The sequence below is a fragment of the Plectrocnemia conspersa genome, unplaced genomic scaffold, assembly GCF_051122295.1.
Source record: "Plectrocnemia conspersa isolate PC_06_02 unplaced genomic scaffold, ASM5112229v1 ptg000004l, whole genome shotgun sequence".
NCBI lineage: Eukaryota > Metazoa > Arthropoda > Insecta > Trichoptera > Polycentropodidae > Plectrocnemia > Plectrocnemia conspersa.
In genome coordinates, this window is record NW_028277168.1 from 9,920,107 (window position 1) to 9,941,574 (window position 21,468).

General features: G+C 28.1%; 1 protein-coding gene and 1 long non-coding RNA gene across 5 annotated transcripts in view; one reads left to right on the top strand and one right to left on the bottom strand.

Annotated features, from left to right (window-relative positions):
- The window catches only part of LOC148235850 (uncharacterized), a 330,699-nt gene that overhangs the window by 292,401 nt on the left and 16,830 nt on the right, over positions 1-21,468 (top strand). The window lies entirely within an intron of this gene.
- LOC148235851 (uncharacterized) lies at positions 5,847-9,345 on the bottom strand. 4 transcript variants are annotated; one of them, XR_015809297.1, is made up of 4 exons: positions 7,319-9,345; positions 7,173-7,237; positions 6,973-7,073; positions 5,847-6,901 (listed from the first exon to the last, which is right to left on the bottom strand). It is a non-coding gene; the product is annotated as an uncharacterized LOC148235851 (long non-coding RNA). The 4 variants fall into 4 exon arrangements; XR_015809295.1 differs by having other exon boundaries at positions 7,173-9,345; XR_015809294.1 differs by having other exon boundaries at positions 5,849-6,901; positions 6,973-7,237.

Sequence of the window (21,468 nt, forward strand, 5' to 3'; positions counted from 1 at the left end):
AACAGCAAAGGACCCAAGTTAGCTCCTTGCGGTACTCCACTACTTCTAACAATGTGTTTTTACACCTGACAAACTGATATCTGTCAATTAAGTAATTCTAAATTGGATCGTTTTTTAATGAGTAAATCATGATTGACTTAATCAAATGCCTTTTTAAAATCAGAGTTTGTGAGAAATGATATATTTCATTGATGGTTATAATTATTTTTCTCCGCTATTACCATTTACACAAATAAAATAGTCCGCATGTATATAGTTAAATCTGTTGTAAGGTAAATAAGTGTATATATGTATGCAACTATAGATACGTTGTTAATGTCCGTGATGATATCATTTTCAAAATATACAAAACAGCGTGAGATAGTTCTTAAAATACTGATTTTACATATACATTTTTTTTCATCTTGACACGGCTATCACAGCATCACGAGGGTCGTGTGCGAAAACCCCGAAAAGCCATGCTAATGGCGCAAAGGGTCGTTTCGCCAGGTGCTCGTGGTGTAATCTTGTGCGGTACACCGGCCACTATGGCTTCATAGCCATAACCCATCCCGCACTGTTCCTCTTAATTATCTTTAGAAAGCCAAAATGCGCTTTCCACACACATACACACATTATCAGATAAATGATCATAAACACGCGGTCTTATCAAATTACCGTCAACTTGTTTTAATAATCCTGGCCGCTCGTAAACTTTGTTTTACACGTTATACCATGCTATTAATAGACACGCACAGGGCTTAATAACTTATATCGTGTAAGCAAAATTATCTACGAATGCGGCACTCAAAGTCGCGGAATGTGAAAATTAACTACTTGATACCCGCCGTCTAACGACAGTGATACCGCAGCCGAATCCACTCGTAAAATCAACTGAGTTTGCGCTTATATGTGTACATATTCACGAGTCTAATCTTAAAATATAGTATGTGTTAAATCCAGAAATCTGTAAAATCACTGTAGCTTAAAAATGGCGCCACGTGTATAACCACATGAAAAGCTGCGAAATGTTAGGTGTAACGTAAAATAAGTTTCGCTATTAACTTTTTATAAAAAGCACAAAAATCAATATCGAATTTTGTGGTCCATGAATTTGTTCAATAATGTGTGTTTTGGTTTTCTGTATTTATTTATTTTTCTTGTTTTTAATACATATACAGAGCATAACAGCCCATGCACCCTACACAAATTATTATTAAATATATTCACAGAAACAATTTGATTAAATAATATACAATTGTACCTAGAAAACAATGTTTCCATAAATGAGAACAAATTAATGCTATTTAACAAATCGTTAATTTGTCGGATTTCTATGTTTATTTGTTGCAAGCGGTACATGCAACTATACTTGGGTACAAAACCAGATTGTGTATATACCCTACAGCTCGAAAAAGTTCTTTACCAAGTACACTTGTCGATGCGATACGAGGGAATCATTAACCAGCATAATTTGTAGGAATTTTCTTATTAATAAAAATGAACTGATTTCTGAGAGACCTTTTTTACTTTTTCTAATAAAAGTGATATTTTCCATCTTAAATTTAAACAGTGACAAGTTAAGTGTTTTTTACAATAGTATCACTATTTGTTTCAACAGTTTAATCTATTTAGATTTTAATAATCCTTTTACCCAATTAAACTTTCAAGCACTCGCGATCGAAAACGCTTGCCATGTGTAGTGGAAAAACAAACTCTGAACTAGTTTCTGGCTGGACGTTTTCCAATGTACGAAAAAAGTTTTGGCCCGGTGTGCTCTTTCTACTATGTGGTATGTAAGTGACACGTAAAATGTAACGCGAGCACTTTACATCCGTTTTACGTCTCACATAGCAAATGTATCTAGTAAAAAAACTGAAATGTAATATATTGTTATATGAGCAATTGCAATATATACATTTCCACTTTTGTGAAACCTTAGTTTTATGTATGTAATAACTTTGTACTATTATACTGAATATGTTTACAGAGATATCAAATTTTAATTTGATGCTACAGGATTTTCATTTAAAAAATTGATAAGAATATCAAACACATTTTGTTTGTTTGCGAATTTAACACGATAGTTTATAAAGTTGATTACTTTTATGAGGTATAGTCGTAAATTAAATATATGAAGTTTAGAAAATAGTTATATAGCTTTATATTATGAGATTGACTTTTATCAAAATAAGCCCATTCTTTTTAATGAAGTTCGTCTACTTTTTTGACCGATACTTTTGCTAGCATTTTTTCTTTTCCCTTCGAAGAAATAGATCACTTAATCAATCTCAAATTGCCACTGCTGTTTTAAAGACACACTCACTACCGCAGTAGAGGTGTTGTTATTAGAAGAAAAAAATACGTTTTGTATCTCTGTATCCTCACATTACAAATATCTTTCGTATATTCATGACATTAAAAATTAAAGCCGTGAATAACGTCTCGTACATTAAATCATATTAAATTACTAAGTTGAAAACGTATCTTTTGAGAGCTTATAATTTAGCTCGCTCAAAATTTAATTGAAAAAATACACACTCGCTTTGTTGAAAATTTTTATATACTACATATATTCTCTAAAAATAACTGTCTTCTGAAAATTTAGTTTGGTTTGCATACTTTTAAAAGAGATTTTTTGTCTTACTTTTATTTGCTTATTTTATGCCTTAAAGGATTTTTCCTACTTTTGAACTGGCCCACTCGGCGTTAAGCACGACTTTACTATAAACTAAAGAGCTTTTCACAATCTAGCAGGTTAAACTTTCTATCCGGTTTTATTTTCCATCTACCTAGTTTTTTTAACGCTGCAGACCTCGTTAAATTAACGCGACGTGTGATCACAGATTTGTCGCATTATGTTAGGAAACTTTAACGTTTGCGCTTTCCGCATAACGCTTCTAAAACTTATCAAAGCACTAAATGACAGTAATAATACACATTCAAATTAATGACACCATACGTTTCTCTTATTACATAATGACATTTTTCGGATATAATAATAATTACAAAAATATAATACAACATTTTATTTTTGGGACCACTAATCCAGCATAAGACGCTTTGCAATGAACTCGTATTTGGAGCTGTTTTATGTTAGCACTGATCAACAACCTGGGAAAATAATTAAAGAGCTGACCGCTGGGTAAACATACGGTGGTTGCGTAACGACCCTTAGAACCGCTTCGCCCGCGGGCCACAACGTATCAATTATGTTTCAGTTCCACGACGCATCCGACCCTGGTTCGCAGATTTTTAATGAAGTCAACGTTTTAACGCGTGTTTGAGTTTCCTTTTTAATGCGGGGTATTTAAACCTTTAACCCTTTTCCACAATGATTGGATCGATTGAGTTTCGTTTAAAAAAATATATTAAATCCGTAAATTTTAATAAATAAAATAATGAACAGCTATATTGTGTCTGGAAATTGTTATTGAAAGATCAAGTTACATAATTTTCTCTACAGCTTTTGTTTAATTTTTTTTTTTAATAAAAGGGTTTAAAGAAAATCTTGTTTTTCTTTGTGTAAATCCGTTATATACGTATTTATAATAATTTTCCACTTTTTAAAAAAATATAAAATATCTTGTTTCACATGGAATATTTCTTTATAATTGCAGTTTTTAGACATTGTTTTTCTATATTATTAGATATAATTTTGTTAAAATATCCAGTAAAATTATTCGCTTAAATTGATAATTATGATTTTTTTATGTAAAAAATGTATTTTTTGTAGAAAAATCGTTACCAAAAATGCACACTATTTTTTTGTATAAACAAATTTTTTATCAAAGCAATATTTGTCATTTATTGTTGTAAATAGGTTTTTGTTATAGTTGATAATTTTACATTATCATTTTTTGACGAATACTAAAAACGCAAAGCTTTACACATTGTAGCACTAATTTTTAAACAATAATTTTATTTCTTTCAAGAACTTAATTACCTAGTTTTCACGTTGAAATTAATGTGAACTGTATATGTAAATATAAAACAGCATTTTAGTAGACAATTAGTGATAGTATCTTAAACCAATAAACACAAGAAACGGGAAATATATAATAATTGTTAGCGGCATTAATAGTTTCGACCATTTTTCATACGACAAAAAATTGAAAACATATTAATATATGATAACAGATACATAAACTATAAGTTCCACTATTAATTAATTTATACAATTAAAGAAAAAATAAATTTGTGGTTATGTGATTCAAGCTGTTAAAAAAATTTCCATTTTAATGAAAAAAACTATTTTTTATTAAACGATTAAAACGCTAAACACTATCAAATTATGGAAAATAGGATGGTTCAATTGACGAACCCCAAAAAATATCTAATTCTACCCTTAAATTATCACATCTCAACTATAATATTTAAGCGCATATATATGCACCTCATTCACTTCAATTAAAATAATACTTCTATCAGAAACATTTATCAAGAACTACACTATATACTAAACTTTGCAAAAAAAGTATATGAACAGTAATAATATATGGTTTTGCAATTATCCTAAGCAACATTTCAAAGCTTTCAACGCTTTTTTCTCCAACCAATGATTTACTTATTTACGTGGGTAAAAGGTGAAAAATCTAAAATAACCGTCGTTGCCTTAATACACTATTTGCCAATTAAGCTTACGTTTACCGATCTTCTAATTTGAAATAAACGAGATAATCTGTGTCTGTGGCAAAAAGGTCGCTAATTTTCTCCTTAATAAATTGTGAATAATCGGCATTAATAGGCCACTCATATTTTTTCTTTCCTATATATAATAATGCCTTAAGTTTGTACAATTTTCTCTCTTAAATTAAATGTTTTCAACGCCACGGTTTTTAATTGTAGCTAATCCCACTTCCAATTCCATAATCGGCAGCATTGTGAGAAAGTTTTTACGTTTCTCTTCATAATTATCATTTCGAGTAAGTGAAGCGAGAAATCTCAGACATAAGCATAAATTTCCATTTTTATCGCCGCCATAATAATTATTAAAGTAGAGCGTGTTTAAACAGATTCTCGACCTCCTGAAGGATTAAATTTTAATTCGAGACACCCATTTTGCCAGTGAGAGGATTTTAAATTTTACATTTTAGTTTTAGATTTTGTTTTAAAATACCCATTATGCATTGATTGCTGTTGTTGAGATTAATTCCCACCATATACATCTGACTAACACCATCAGATGTGTTCCTCATTCTTTATATGAAAACTGACGTAGAAAATAATAAAAAAATCGTTTCCGTTGAATTGAAACAGTTTCTCTAAACATTTATAACGTGGCAAAAGCAGAATATGTTTATTTTCACTACAATACAGCTCTTAACATTTTAATATTTTAAAGCCATTTATTTTAAAAATATGTATATAATATTTATAAATATAAACTTATTGCTTAAACAACTACAAGCAAATTAATAAATTATTTCCTTTATAATAAGCACGCTTAAAGTTTTAAAATGCTTTCAATTAAAATTAAGAATTTATATTACAGTGTAAAGATACATAATACGTTTTTATTTTAAAGCAAAATCACTGAATTTTTTTAAGGTAGTTTTTGATAAGAATGTTTAATTGGTAATTAATACACCATTAACATAGATATTAACTAATTAAAGATTTTTTTATATTATTTAAAAATATTTGTAGCTATCCTATATTAATATTAGATTATAGTAATATAATATTAAATCGGCAATTAAACTAATTTTATGCCCTAAATACTGTAATTAAATAACATTTAAAAATTTATAAATAGTTTAATTTAATATTATTACATAAATTGGAATATAAATGGACTGTATACATTTACAGATTTTTGGCAAAAAGTAGGAAATCTTATATATAATTGTTCTAAGCCGCCGTCGTCGCTTCCGGACGCGCATAACTTTCAATGAAACATTCTCCGTTCAATTCTATACTCTGTAAATCGTATCGCTTTGTATTAACAGTGTGTAACAATACACGTAAACAAAGGAAATATATTTAATTATAATAATAAATAATAATAAAAATTAAAATTGAATTTGTTCCGATTGATTTTCGAGCCGCCGGTAATGCGTTCTGTTGTTTCGACCAATCAAAAATAAGCATTCAAATATTCAAATAGCGTCGACCAATGAAAAATAAGCATTCAAATTCAAATAGATAGTACCGTGACAACACTTTTAAATAATTATTATTTTAAAATAAAATTTTGCTACGCGACAATAATTTTCATTAATTCGTCATTTGACTGAATAAAAATGAAATATATACATAATGTGTTAAGGATTAGAAGAATACATTGATTAAACTAGATAAACAATCATAAAATAATCTTCGTAATGAAATTTTCAAATTTTGAATTCCCGGCGACGGGCTCCGAGGCCTAAAAGTGAGTTTTTGCTTTTATAAATAATCGGATTGCAAATTAACTAGGTGTGTTATAACTATGAAAATTAAATATATACATTATGTGTTGAGGATAAGAAGAATACATTGATTAAATTAGATAAACAATCATAAAACAATCTTTGTAATGAAATCTTCAAATTTTGAAATCCCGTCGCCGGGCTCCGAGGCCGAAAAGTGAGTTTTACTTTTATATTACATAAACATTATCATTGCTTTCCGATTTAATACATATATACGTTAGATTTTAAGAATTTTAAATTAACCAGTTATGTTTTAAACATGAACGTGTAATATATCCTTAGTATGTGAGGATTGAAAGTTAATGTCGATCAAATCGGCGCTGTCGGACAGCTTATAAATGTGTAGTTTCTTGGATGTTATCTAATAAACGACATTTTACAATGATTATAAATATGTGATTGCATACCTGGAATAATCGATAGCCAAAATATCTAAGAGTGGGTTATTTTTAATTCCGATGTGGCAAAATATGTACAATTTTTGTTCTGTGCCATCATTCCTCTTTCTGAATAGCCAAATTTAAGATATTCAGTTACATCAAACTTATGTAGTATGTTCTATATAAAAAGATAATACTTGCTGACAGTGACTTCAACACGAGAAGATTAACTCTTTGTTTATATATACCAATTCTACGTTGTAGCCATATAGGTCATCAAATTGTTCCATCATTGCTTCTGAAAAATAATTAAAAAACAATAAGACTCCTATCAAGAGTAAACATTGAACACATTATTACTACTAATATAATCCATAAATTAAATTTAAACGACAACCAAAGAACACAATTGATGGATGTACTGTAGAGGATTAAACACGTAGATTGGCATCTTTTCATCTTCTACAAAATTGTCACAATATGTCATATATTTTTTATTATTACTAGCATTGTAATATGTTTAATTAACTTCGGTATGTATACCTTTAATTGCCAAATCACCGCTGTTTGTCTTTTAATATTAGATCCTGGAAAGTCAATAGTAATTTTGTTAGAATAACCGTGTTATATTATTCATTTATAACTAAACACTTACTGGCACACCCGCAATTTATAGTTTTGTCTATAATTTCAAATGCTGCATCACTTGAATCATCTTCAATTGTCACTTTGTAACAAAAATCCCGCGATTATAACATATTTCTTGCCAGATCTGACAGAAGAACTGTCAAAGCAAATTTGGGAAGTCCCGCGCTTGAGAACGAACTAAATTGATTTTAACGAGCGAAATTGATTTTAACGAGCGAAATTTATTTTAACGATTTAAATTGTATAAAATTTATTAAAATATGTATAAAAATCATCAAATACAAAAAAAAATGTTTTTTAAAATATTTTTTTAGTTTATATATTTAAAATATAATATAAATAATGTGGATATGTATTAGCTTCTCTATACAGAAAAAATATGTACCTAAATTTTGGCGAACGTTGGCAATTTAAAGTTTTAGTTTTTAGAGAATTTTTAAAACTTTGCTTTAAAAAGTATTTTAAACAAAAAGGGGCAAAGTTTCAAAATAAGTACTATTCATTACCAACCAACTACTAAGCGCACAGTATTGCAAAAATCCATCTTACTGACGCCTTTGAAACTAAACTACACAAAAATGTATAACACTAATTTAAATATTTTTTAAATTAAAAGTTTCAGAATAAAATTTCAATATTTATTCAAAATATTTTTTTCAACATTAAAAATATTTTTTATTTTATTATGGATTTTAAATATTAATCATTTATTATAGATTTTAAATATCATTAGTTCATTATTAATTTTAAATATAGTGAAAACTTTTTACACTCATTAATTATTAAAATATATAATGCTGCGCAGAAAAACATTTACTTTAAAAAAGATGTAAATCAAAATATTTTTTAATCAAAAAAGACAAAGGTTTCAAAATTATTAATATTTTTAAAACGCACTTTTGGTCTAAAGTAACAGATTAGGTGCTTGATATCTTTAGTTTATTGTTTCTTTCTCATTAGTAAATGTAATTAAAAACTGACTTTTATATTTACACATAAAACATAGAAATATTTTTTTAAATTATAAAGTAACTTATGATGTCACCAAAAAACTTTTTTATTACGAAAATTTAAATTTATGATATAATTGTGTTATGCAGCGTTAAAACTGGCACTCAAACACATAAAATACCCTAAAACACAATCAATGACTTATAATCACTCACATTGCACTAACTATATATGATCGATTGTGTTGTAGCGTTAGTAAGGTGTAACAAAATATTTTTTCATATCAGTAATATTTTTGAGCGGATGTGTAACCGATGCTATTTATTATTATTATTATTTATTAAACTGTAAACCTACTTTTAAATGATACAAAATGTTACGTTTTAATATTATTTTTTATGTTGAAAACATTTTGATATTTTTTGTTTTAATAATATTTAGTAAAGTTACAAACCTATTTTAAAAAATATTACAACGAAATCTCTTTGTAACGAATACCGAAATAACAAAATTCCCAGTATAACGAATCTTTAATTTGTCCCCGAAAAACTTGCATACAAAATGTTTTAATTATAACGAAGACTGATCTCAGTATAACGAAATATTTTGATCCGAATTTAAGAATGACGTTGCAACTTTACACAATATTTCTCCAAATTCAGTTTGTTCTTGACGTGGTGTGTGACAGATGTGTTCAAAAGCGACATTACAGGTGTTTCGCTGACCCTCAAACTTTTTTTATAAAACATTTTTTTCACAAATTTTATTGTTTCATACGGTATCCTTAAAAATGGGCAAAAAACTATCTGTCAACCTTATAAGAGGTTATTTCGATGTTGTAGTAATGTGATAATTAAAAATAAAATATATCATCTTCCTTACGTTCAATATAACGAATTTTCAGTATACCAAAATTTATTCATTGGTTCCGTGAGCTTCGCTGTATTGAAATTTCATAGTACAATTTTTAATTTATTATTATCTAGTATAAATAATTGGAATAAAATATGGGCTAAATTAGGTCATTGTGAATATACTTTTAATATATGTATATAAAAGTTTTTTGCGTTACATAAATTATGACTCATTTAAATTAGCACACCTCGTTTCTGAATCTAAAAATGATCCTACTTGAAAGATTTAAACGATTATCCTATAAAAGCTAAATAAAAAAGTTATAACGATATAAATTGTGTACGTAGTAATGAGAAATTACTGTATATGAGGAAATTGCTCAATTAATTCATTACGAGTGACCATCAAAAGTTATTTTTATTACATCATCAAAAAATAATGAGAATTTAACGGTCTTTGAATTAACAGCAACTTTATGTTTATTTTTTATTTATTTGATTATTTTTTCAACAGCTTCATATGCAAAAGTATTTTCTGTATACCATTTTAAATTACAATATTTATTTAGCTCTTGAAAGTAAAGCATCATCATCATCATCATGGCGGATGATAAAAAATATTGAGAATAAATAATATATTTGGCGTATTTCGTCGTTATTCCACGAGAAGGTTATTATCGTAAAAGTGAACCTACATAAGGACTCTCCCCATTGAATGATTGACCCACGCTGGGAAAATAAATAATAAAAAAAGCTTGGAAGCCCAGATTTTGCCTAATTTTATACGTGCGTCACGCCATAGGGATCTACCTTTTATTGCAAATAATAAAAGTTTATATTTTCGTACCATATATACCTATTCATATGCTTTATACTCAAGGCAGTTTGAGTAGATATATTATACTTTTTTTGTTTTAGCCGAATATCTGTCTTTTACCTTACAACTCAAAAACGTATTATATATTATATTTGGCGAAACAAATATCAAATACCTTTTACATTTAACTTTTATGCAAATACATTTTCATTTTTCACGTATGCCACACATTTTCCGTTATGGCGAACACAAAGCATTGCCAATAAAATGGCAAAGGCTTTCCATATACATATATTTATAATAAAAAAATCACTTTAGTCTTTAGGAGCGAAAAATGTACTTTTATACGTTCAAAATTTGTTTATATTTTAATATAAAAAAATATTTTGAAATAAACTTTATAATATATAATATTTTTTACTTTTGCACCTGAGTGGAATTTTTATATGCTTATTGAAACCTTAATACTGATATGTGTATTGATATGGAGGCTATCTTCCTTTTGTGCGTATTTTTTGCTTCGTATGAATTTTTTATAATATAATCTAATACATCCTTTAGCAGTAGATATATCCCTTATGCGTCCCGCGTTTATTCATCAAAACCTATCGGATAACGTTCTTAGAATAAGTTTAGCTATTTTACGAGCGGTACATGTCCGCATATATAAATATGTAACTCAATACTTGAACATTATATTTTATATTGACGTACAACCTTTTTTATACCAGTTGGTTTACCAACTTTTTTTGATTTCTACAATGTTTTTTTTTATTTGTCATAATATATTATGAAAAAGTTACGACAAAGTCTTTTTAAATTTACAATATTAATTATCGATATAAAATAAACGTATACTTACTACAAAACTATTTAAATATTTCTAGAAATTGAGATACATCTGGGATTTTTTTCTAATTGGGAGACGTTTTTACTACATTCGCAGAAAAATATTGATAATATGAATCAAACAATTACAATATTGTTAATGTATTTATAAAATATATCCTTTTTGTGTAATACATATTGCAATGCTATTTGCCATTTTGCATTTAAAATTTTAAACGCCAAATTAAAAACGAGTTATACACTACCCTTTTTCGAAATTAAGTCTAAGGGGTACTTCTCATTACTTTGTCTGAGATTTTCTCTGGTACTACTGGCATTTTTCAATGATCTTCTACTTCGAAGTTCAAGACATCAGTTTTTCAAGGGCTCATCTTGGACAATAACCAAGAGGAAACCGACTCAACTTCGAACCAGCGAAAATTGAAGAAGCCGCCGCTTCTCTTTTCGCATCCACTGGTCTAGCTCGAGATTCGGAATCTAGAGTAAACCCACTTTGCAGTCAAAAATGAATAAACAAACTCTTTTACATATTTTAACTTAAATTTTAAATTCAATCAAAAAATACTATTCACGTATAATTAAAACTACCTTTATTTAAAAAAATTGCGACAAAAGTAAACTTAAATGTACATACATGCTAGACGAGTGGTATAAGTCGCTGACTATTTACCTAAAAGACCTGGCTTCGAATCCCTTATGGACCTTAGTGATTTTCTATTTCTATCGTGTCTGGGAGATCGGAATTAATAATTATTATATAATTATGATTCCAATCTAACATTCAATATTAGCTTTACCATACATTTTTTTAATCACACGGGCGAATTTCGTGATGATTAATTAAAATCTATTGTACATATTAGGTTTTGCAAATTTTCTAATGAGCTACTTCAACTCATAAATATCTTACGCGTATTCAACAAAATATACTATACATATTTAGATCAATATCTTATACGTATTTAACAACAATTTTTTTTAAATATAAACACAAAATTTGGTTTCAAAATTAAAAAATAAATTTAAGTCCCAAATCAAGTAAGTTGTATAATATCTTCAACCTAATAAATTTAAATATTTTGTTTTATCTCTAATAACAATTGTAAAGGGTTTTAATATTTTTCTAAATTTATCTTATTATTTATTTTGTAATATTGTTAAGTTTATTTTTTCTGAATATTTTAATCTATTCTTGTAAGCTCGAAAATCTGTTTTTTAGTGTGCTACCTTCGGGCTATTAGTTATATTCCAGCAAAAAAATATATATGCTTATGTTATATTTATAATATACACATTTAAGTTTAAAATCGTGGTTCTTATAATTTCTAGAAATATAATAAAAAGTCCTTTTTTTGTTTAATTGTAGATATTGAATCATTTAATTAATTATTTTTATATAATAATATACAAATATGTGATAAAATTCATCATACTTAGATTTACCCTAAAATTTCAATAAATTCCTTTTTTAACGAATTTAATACCTCTCTATGTGTACTTTTAAATAATAAATGAAAAAAATACCTCAATGTGTAATTCCAAAAATTCGCTTTGTGGTCAATATTTGAAACAGTCCCCATTTCTCGGGATTGTAAATTCGTAAGCCATTGAGCCCTTGTTTATATTATTGTGTAATAATTTATTACCCCACGCGAATGACATATTGAATTCGTTTGATGCATCGCAGTCACATATTTCTAGGCCCCATAGGTCCCTTTTTCACATTGACCCGATCATTTTTTTCCTCCCCCTATCCGTTTGCATTGGAAGCAAACGCTCGTCCCTATGTTTATTGTATGGACCACACGCTGAGGAGAAATATCCTGATTTATTCTCAGGACATATCCGATTCGTGTGTTTCAATTTTATATCGCCGTTTTTTATTTGATCCTGGGATTTGTTTATCACACCGGGGACGCTGTGCCACTTTATCCGGGAGCGGCGCATCCCTTTATCCTGACACTGTCCGTGTAGGGATTTTTGTTGGTGTTCTATGTTGATTAAGCACTATAGTATTATTGAACACACGTATCGTTATTTCGCTCTAACTTAGAACAATCCATTCTAAAACTAATTAGGAGAATATTTCGATACGAAATATATTCGTAATGTGAAGAAATGTAAATTATGCAATAAGTAAAATTATTTAATCAATAATCTTAAAGCAAAACATATTTTGCTTGAGACCTTTTAATTTTTTAAGGCCCAATGGATGTGACTTAGTAACCAAAATAGAGCTTGGAAAATCTAGTTACAGTTTTTTAGCGAAAATTACTATTTTCTACAAAAATTTTCAAAAAATATTTATAGAAAAAGTCTTATTTTTTATAAGTAAAATAAAATAGCAAAAAATTTACCTGAACATAAATACTATTTCATCATTTTCTGCGAATCATGAATTTGTAAATAGCTATTTTTGTACAATAAAATGATAAAATAAATATATTTTACTTATAATCTGTGTAATTGTCTCTAGATAAAACTTCGAGGGTTTTAAACATTTTAATTTTATTAAAAAAATATTAGTAATAATTTTATAAATTGTGAAGTTAGATTAAAATGAATCTAGGATGTTGACGTCTTGCCCAAATAAATATATCTGAAATATAATATGAAAAAACTTTATATACTCTAACAGTACTAACAAAATCTATGAACACTAAAATTATGTAAAAACAATCACATCGGTTTATTATAGTTAGTCTTAATAGTTGTGATTACAAAAAGTTCCCAGAATCAGAATTATTCATTATTTATAAAATACATATGTATTATATATACATATTATATTATCACGTGGTGGTGTTCATTTGTGCGTATTTAATGCATGGTACATTTGCTCTAATTACAAATCCCAAAATAATGGATATCCACTATCATAAAACGTACAAAAAAGGGTCTGGGATAACCCCTGCTAATTAATATAAATCCCTTCAATTTCCATTATGTCAATACTACGTGTGTTCGTACGCATGTATACATTTTTCCGGTCAATTATTACCCCGACCATTCGCCTAACTGATTTTTTTTATCAGCTTTAACGTTAATTTTAGGCAAATCGCAAAATAAGTTTAAAAATTATAAATATACAAGACAAAAAACGTGGAATCTCATTATATTAAAACTACATAAATGTAATCAAACTTTACATAATAAGAAATAAAATGTATTAAATAAATATAAGTATTTATTTATTATAAATTTATATTTCAAGAAAATACATAACATAGTACTAATTTATTTTATTATTTTAATTCAACGAAAACGCGGTAATACCAGCGTTATAAATATTAATTATTCACGGTTTACCACCCATTTAATTCTCTAATTATTTTAACCTCTCGCCTAAAAGGTTACGTTATTTTACATGATATATCTTTTAATAATGCTACTGATTTTTTTATGCAACATCAATTTGAAAGCTTTATTATTTCATGATTGTAATCCAAAGTAAACACGACTACCAGCGATATAAATAATAATTATATACAGTATAACGCCGATTTAATTATTTATTTATTTTAACTTTTAGCCTAAAAGGTTTCAAAAAATATATAATACAAACAATTTGATGTATATTTTTAAATGAAATTGAAAAGTTGGGCAGACTCGCTATATGGTCAATATTTTTATTAATTTCTACAAAACATAAAAATCAAATTATTTATATAATAGAAACCGTAGATTTATATTGACTAATTAAGCGATAACACAGAAGTTGTACAACAACGGCACGATTTTCTCATAACCGCTAATTGGAGATGAATATCTAGCTTTTTTTCTCATGTAATACTCTTTTATTTAAATTGAGTGAAAATATTTTTTTATCTTGACTTTTTATTGCTGTAAGCAAAAAGTGGCAAAAAAATCATTATTTTTAATATCTAAAAATATTTTTAAAAAATGTATTAAAGCTTCAAAAATCCCATATGTGGCTTGAAAAAAATTAAAGTGGGGATATGGAGTTATAGAACAACCCTAAATCAGATCCTTGAAAATTGATTAAAAAATTCGATAGAACTTGACTGATCCTGGTCAACTATAAAAAGTCATCTTAACCCTTTGAGTAATGAATTTATTTGCTACTTTGTTAGTAAACACTTTGGAGTGAGTTAATTTTACGTATTTTTCTATAATTATTTTTGTGTTATTATATTAAGAACATTTGCTTCGTTATAATTTGTTTACTTCTTTTGAAGATGTCCAAAATCATCTATAATCACTCTTTAACGAAAATCCAACGAGTCTTATAAATGGCAACAACTTAAATGGTCAGAATTTAAATCAAATTCAAGTCAGAATAAAAATCAAATCTGTCATATTTTTTTTTAATAAAAGACAGCCTGATCATAATTATATTATTCATGATCAGAATAAATATTCAATGATTAAAATAAAAATTGCTTACGGTCAGAATAAAAATATAGGACACTCAGAATTAATATAATGAATGGTCATAATTATATTATTTAGGGTCAGAATCGTTAGAATAAAAATAACATACGGACAGAATAAAAATATAGGACTATAATTGAAATATGTTTGGGACGATTCTGTGAATTAAATAAAATATAACATTAATAAATATAAATGTGCAATAAATTATTTATTTTAGAAATATCTTACTTGCACCAAAATTGGACTAGTTAGGTGCGACAAGCGGCAGCGAGCGAGCGTTGGTTAGAATATTGAACACCCCATGAATAATTCCTAACGAATCAGCAATGAATATATTTAATTGTATATAAGACGCGAAAGTATTCAAAACAACGAACGAATGACGATGAACCTAGGATGTCATTGCGCATGCGCGTTCTCATGCGTTTTTGGGTGTGACTAACTGTTTTCCGCGGCTCGTGGCTCGTGTCTCGGTTAAAGAAATCGTGTTCGCTGCTCTTCAGCAAAGCACTTTAATACGCGCCTGACTTTCTAAATAGTTCTAAAATCTTATCTTAGATAATAATTTGCCATCAAAGCTGCAAAAGTGTATTTTTGGCTCACTGATAATAATAATCTCCACAATAGTGGAAGCTATAGTATATGTATATAAAAAAATTAAAAGTAAAGACATGAATCTAGTAGATTTCAAATGTTTATATGAACTCTTAACACTTTTTAATTTGAGTCAAAGATTATTATGCTTGTATACAAAAATATATATTTATATATATTTATACACAAATGAAATTGTAATTGTAATTTGAGGTAGATATTTTTCGAACGAAGCTATGATCTTAATACAATACATCTATAGCAAATGCAATAAATTAATTAACAACATAAGTTATTCAAAGCACAAGTTTTGAATCTGAAAGTCACGCGTTTAAACATGCATATCGCGTAATTGTTTTGCAGAGTATCCACCTTAATCGACAATTATAACTTTTCATATCCGACCAAATATATTTAGGTACGTCGACCTACATCTATGTAAACTGTACGTACTAGATACTTAATAATATAAGGGTACGCACAGATTAGGCGCGACACGGTCCCGCAACAAATTTATGTTTAATTCGTTAATAAAATAGTTAAACCCGGGGTGTTTGCTTTTTGACCTCGGAAACAAGTGTCTAGGATAAGCCCCTAGCTGCGTTCATAATTGACTCTGATTGCTCCTTCTCCGGTGGCAATTTGCGAATTAATTAGATCCCCCCGATAGTTATGTAATAGATTGAATCGCATCCATATTGTGACAGAATCGGTATCTCCAATTACCGCTCAGATTTAACGAGTGTACCGGCAAGCCATCTGTAATTTACACATAAAGGAACTGACATAGTATATGATACCGGGTGATTCTATAAGTTCACATTAAAAAAGAATATATGAATTACTTTTATTGATAAACACATTTTCAATATATTTATTTGGAAAATTTGAATGAATAAATCGTCGTTGAAATATTCAGACATAAATCTTAGAAAGCACATCAAGTAAAATCCACTTATTAAGTATCATATTAAGAATTCTGTTGGAAAATTCGACCAATTTTAGTCTCGCATTCCATGAAATATTTTTGAATAATTCTCGAGAAATGAGATTTATACAAAAAAAAAAACAAATTGAAAAAGATGCTTTTATGATGTCCGCTAAAGTAATCTTTAGCTTGTTAATAAAAATATTAAAAAAATATAGGAATACATATATACATATGATATATGTATTATTACTTTAGAATTATTTTAATAATATAAATGTATCAGGTAAATTTTTGAAAATATTAAAAAATGTGCAGTTAATATCGATGATATTTTTTTAGATTTTCCAATATATTTAATTTAACGTTTCGTTAAGATTTTTAGGCAATAAATCGTTAACTACCATTTAAACGGATATAATACAGACGGTTGGAAAATACGCATTCCTGAAAAAAACATTTCTCGGAAGAGATACATATTTTCCACCACAAAACTTTTTTTTAGATACGTATTTCTTAAAAATATTGTATGCTATAATTAAAAAATATTATTTATTACTACAAACTTTCTTATAGGTCGTCCTGTAATATCTTATATTATATATTATTATGTATATACAGGAAATATGGTTAGTTCAGGCAACACGAAATCATCGCAGGTTTAAACAAAGCCATCGTAATCCTCGTTTGTGTCTGATGGATTAGCTTCTCGGTTTTGAATTGAATATCTTGGCGATGAAAATGCTTTAGGGGTGTACGTATCTGGAGCTAGCAGCATAGAAAAGACTGTTTAGGATTGGTTGCAAAAGTCGAACGAATTAATCTTCAATATTCAACTTCAATAATTATTTTAATTGAATGAATATTACCCATTAGTTTAATAGTTATATATTATTATTTTATAAGAAAATAATTAATTTACAATATAGGTTTTCAAGGACTTTTCTGTGTACTAGATTGAAAATATTATACATTGTGTAATATATTTTCACTTCTATAATGATATTATTTTTTTTACACATTTTTAAAAAAACATTAAAATTTAATTTTTGCAATGGCAATTTTTTTATAAATTCTTGCCATTTACATTATTTAAGAATGAACGTTAAAAACGGTTGTAAATTATATATAACTCCTTAACTTATATATTTTTTACGTACTAGTCGTAAGTGACATTTTCTAGTAAATGTTTTATGACTCTTTTTATGAAAATTTCAGTAATATTTTTTTATTACAACATGGTTAATTGTTTTTGTTTTTACAGTAATATATTAACTTGCTTACAGTTTTTTTATAATTTCATTAAATATACATTTTATTATTTAATTAAATCGTTACCAAAAAACTACACTTTTATTTATTAAAAAATATCTCTTACTTACTTTTTTATTGGTCTCCACACTAATTGCTAATTCTTATCACGGTGTCCTAGCGTAACTTTAATTATCCACTACACAATTTGTATTCCATACAGACCATGAGTAAAATATACAATTTCGGATGAATCTACCGTGTGATCACAATCGATCCGTTGGCCACCCCTGCCTCGAAGAATAATGTGGTCGATTTACAACGGCCTAAACCTTGCAAGGGGCGTCTGAGGAAGAATTATATAGGAGAAGGAGTTCACTTACACTACTATGGATTTTGATATACAATTTTTAGTGTTGGTTTTCCCTTAGATATGTACAATATAAATACGTACGTGAGAAATAACACTAAAAAAAAATTGTTCTAATATTATATAATATTCATTCGCAAAAAATCTTTACATAAACTACGAGGGATATTCGGAAATCGAAATTCAAGGCCAGTCAAAATTAAAGCTTGAATTTCTTTAGCAGCACCTCCGAATAATAAATAAATATATCTCAAGAACCTTTTCAGAACTTTTCCGATTAAAATGAAGTATTGGCTAATTCGGGGATTCCAATTTTTTTCAAGAATGCTACGAACTCAAGTGTCATAGAAGACGGAAATAACCAACGGATCGTCAAAATGAAATACATTCCTTATAACAAAGTCAACTATCTCGGAAGATTTATCGTTGTTCACGTGTACATATCCTAAAAAGTAATTCTAAGATCTTGAGTGGAACTTTCTCTAGACAAAATGTTCCCACCAAGATCGTAGGAATAATTTGGTGACGACCAGAATCAAGAAAATTACACAGTATGGCAATTTACGACATTAAAAAGCATATGGTTGACGGAAGACCATCGACATAAAAAATCTAAAACACTGTAGAGAGAAGAAGTTCGCAACAGATCGAATGCATTTAAACAATTTTAAATCATTTGCAAATAGAAGAAAACTTGAATTTGTAACTGTCGTATCTATGTCATTGGTAAATAACGTTAAGAGCAGAGATTAAATACTCTTTCGACAATCGGCTACTTTAAGTTAATAACTGGCTACTTACTGTCTAATAACATGAGAATATCCGAGCTAAATCATCTGAGAAAACAAAGTCTAACAATTTTTTACAAATAACACATGACAAACATTGTCAAATGCCTTCATAAAATCCGTATTAAAAAAAAAATCCGTATAACATCATAGTATAGTATCAAAAGAACATAAACAATAATATCATATACATAAAAGAGCAAATTATATACATATATATTGCAAATTAAAATTGATCAAATAACATTGTCTATGAGTATCTAAGTAGAACTGTTATTTATGAAACATTTATCGAAATATTAAGCTCTTCTGAAATAATTACCAAATTCGTTTTCAAGCTCACTAAATACGTTATAGTCCATAGTAATATTTAAAAAATAAAATAAGGGATGTTCAAAAGATCAGTTTATGTCAGTTCAAAGATAAAAATATTTATAGGGTTTGTTTGTTTGCTTTTCGAATATTATTTGCACAGTTGAATGAATAATTTTACTTAAAAGTAAATCATCTTGTATCTGACAGGTGACATTTTATTTATTTAATTTAAGAATGATATTCAATTTTGTAGCATGAGATGAGAGTTCAACACATTATTTTTTTCGTCAGCAGCCAAAGCAACGTTACACGTCTAAATTCGTATACCCTACATAGAATTATATTTATACACATATCACCCGCCACCCACATCAACTCCTTAATATCTCTTTGCGGCGAGTGACAGGATTTGGCCTTAATTGCACAAACCAATACTATTAAACGTCGTCCCTTATTTAGTAAATGGACAGAATCCTGAGCCGCACACCACAAAACCGCCATTAAGCCAAAAAAGGCGTAAAAACGAGTCGGATTTTATCGTTGGGTCCGTTCAATCTGGCGTTATATCCGGGAAATTCGGGTGCAGGTGAAGCATTAGGCTGAGTGAATTGAAATAACGCGCATCAAGGGACTTAATGAGAGTTTGATTCAATCGATACAAGTCTGACATGGTGAATTTTATAAATTTATATCCAATCGGGTTACGTGTGGGCGTTTGAAAAATTCTCGTTTCAGATAAATCATTTAGGAATGATTATTACGTCGAATGCAATAAAAAAGTAGTTGTCATCCAATTTTATTGTATTAAAAATGTTAGCTTACATTTGATTGTATATTTTATTAAACAAAAAATATGAATAGTGTATACGTTTCAGTGAAATGCTATTTTCACAAGTCTAAATTTTATTTTATTACCTAGGTCAGTGAAAATGTATCAAGAAATAGAATTAGAATTTCACTGGTGAATTCTGTGAAAAATTATTGTTACCTGTAAATTCTACTGTCGTAAAAACTCACTTCTACAGTTTCGAAGCGTTTATTTAATGTTTAAATATATACCGAGCCTAAGCAAATTAAAAACTATAATTTGTTTTTGGGTTAAGGTGGGTTTGATCCATTAGTGTACATCGGCAAATCCAAAACAGAGCTTTTATTGTAATTAACGTTTTAAAAGCTTCTTTTGAAATTGACGCACTAAACATAATAACAAAATCTCCAACGCATTATAAGCGTTTTAACCTATTAATATTTTGAATGCCGGCCAGTGCAGACCGTACGTGACAATATAATCTATGAGATGTAATTAAAAATCGATAATAATTTTTTTGTTATATTTTATTTAAAAATACTGCTAAATAAAATATTGTGATTAAAACAACTTGTAAGAATCTTTATCATAAATATAATACGTACACAATACGACAAAAATAATTCAAAATCATATAATAAACATATAAAGGATGAAAATATTTATAAGAGGTTTTCTGCATAATTTTATTAATATTAATAAAAAATGTTTTTTATAAATAATAAAATGCAATTAAAAACGTAATTTGCTGTAACAAAGCTACGCACAGTCGAAAAGTATTTGTAAAATAATACAACAATACAAGAAGGATAATCCTTTTTTCGTCTGTACTTTTCTCGGAAGGGAAAAAAAAGATTTTTGTACGGCAACACAATACAATAGTTTTTAAAGCGTAACACGAGCGGAAAGAATTAAAGTGCGGCGCTTTTATTTTAATTTGTCTGAAAGAAACAATTTTGCTTTACGCAATTTCTATTTGAGTTCTCAATAATAGCCCGGGGAAGCTGTGCCCTTTCAGGATTACATCGTTAAGTTACACACGAAAAAAAATGGCTCCGAAGCGAAATTATCGATGAAAATTCACGGAGAGCGTGAAAATATTTGCAACAAAGAAACGTCGAA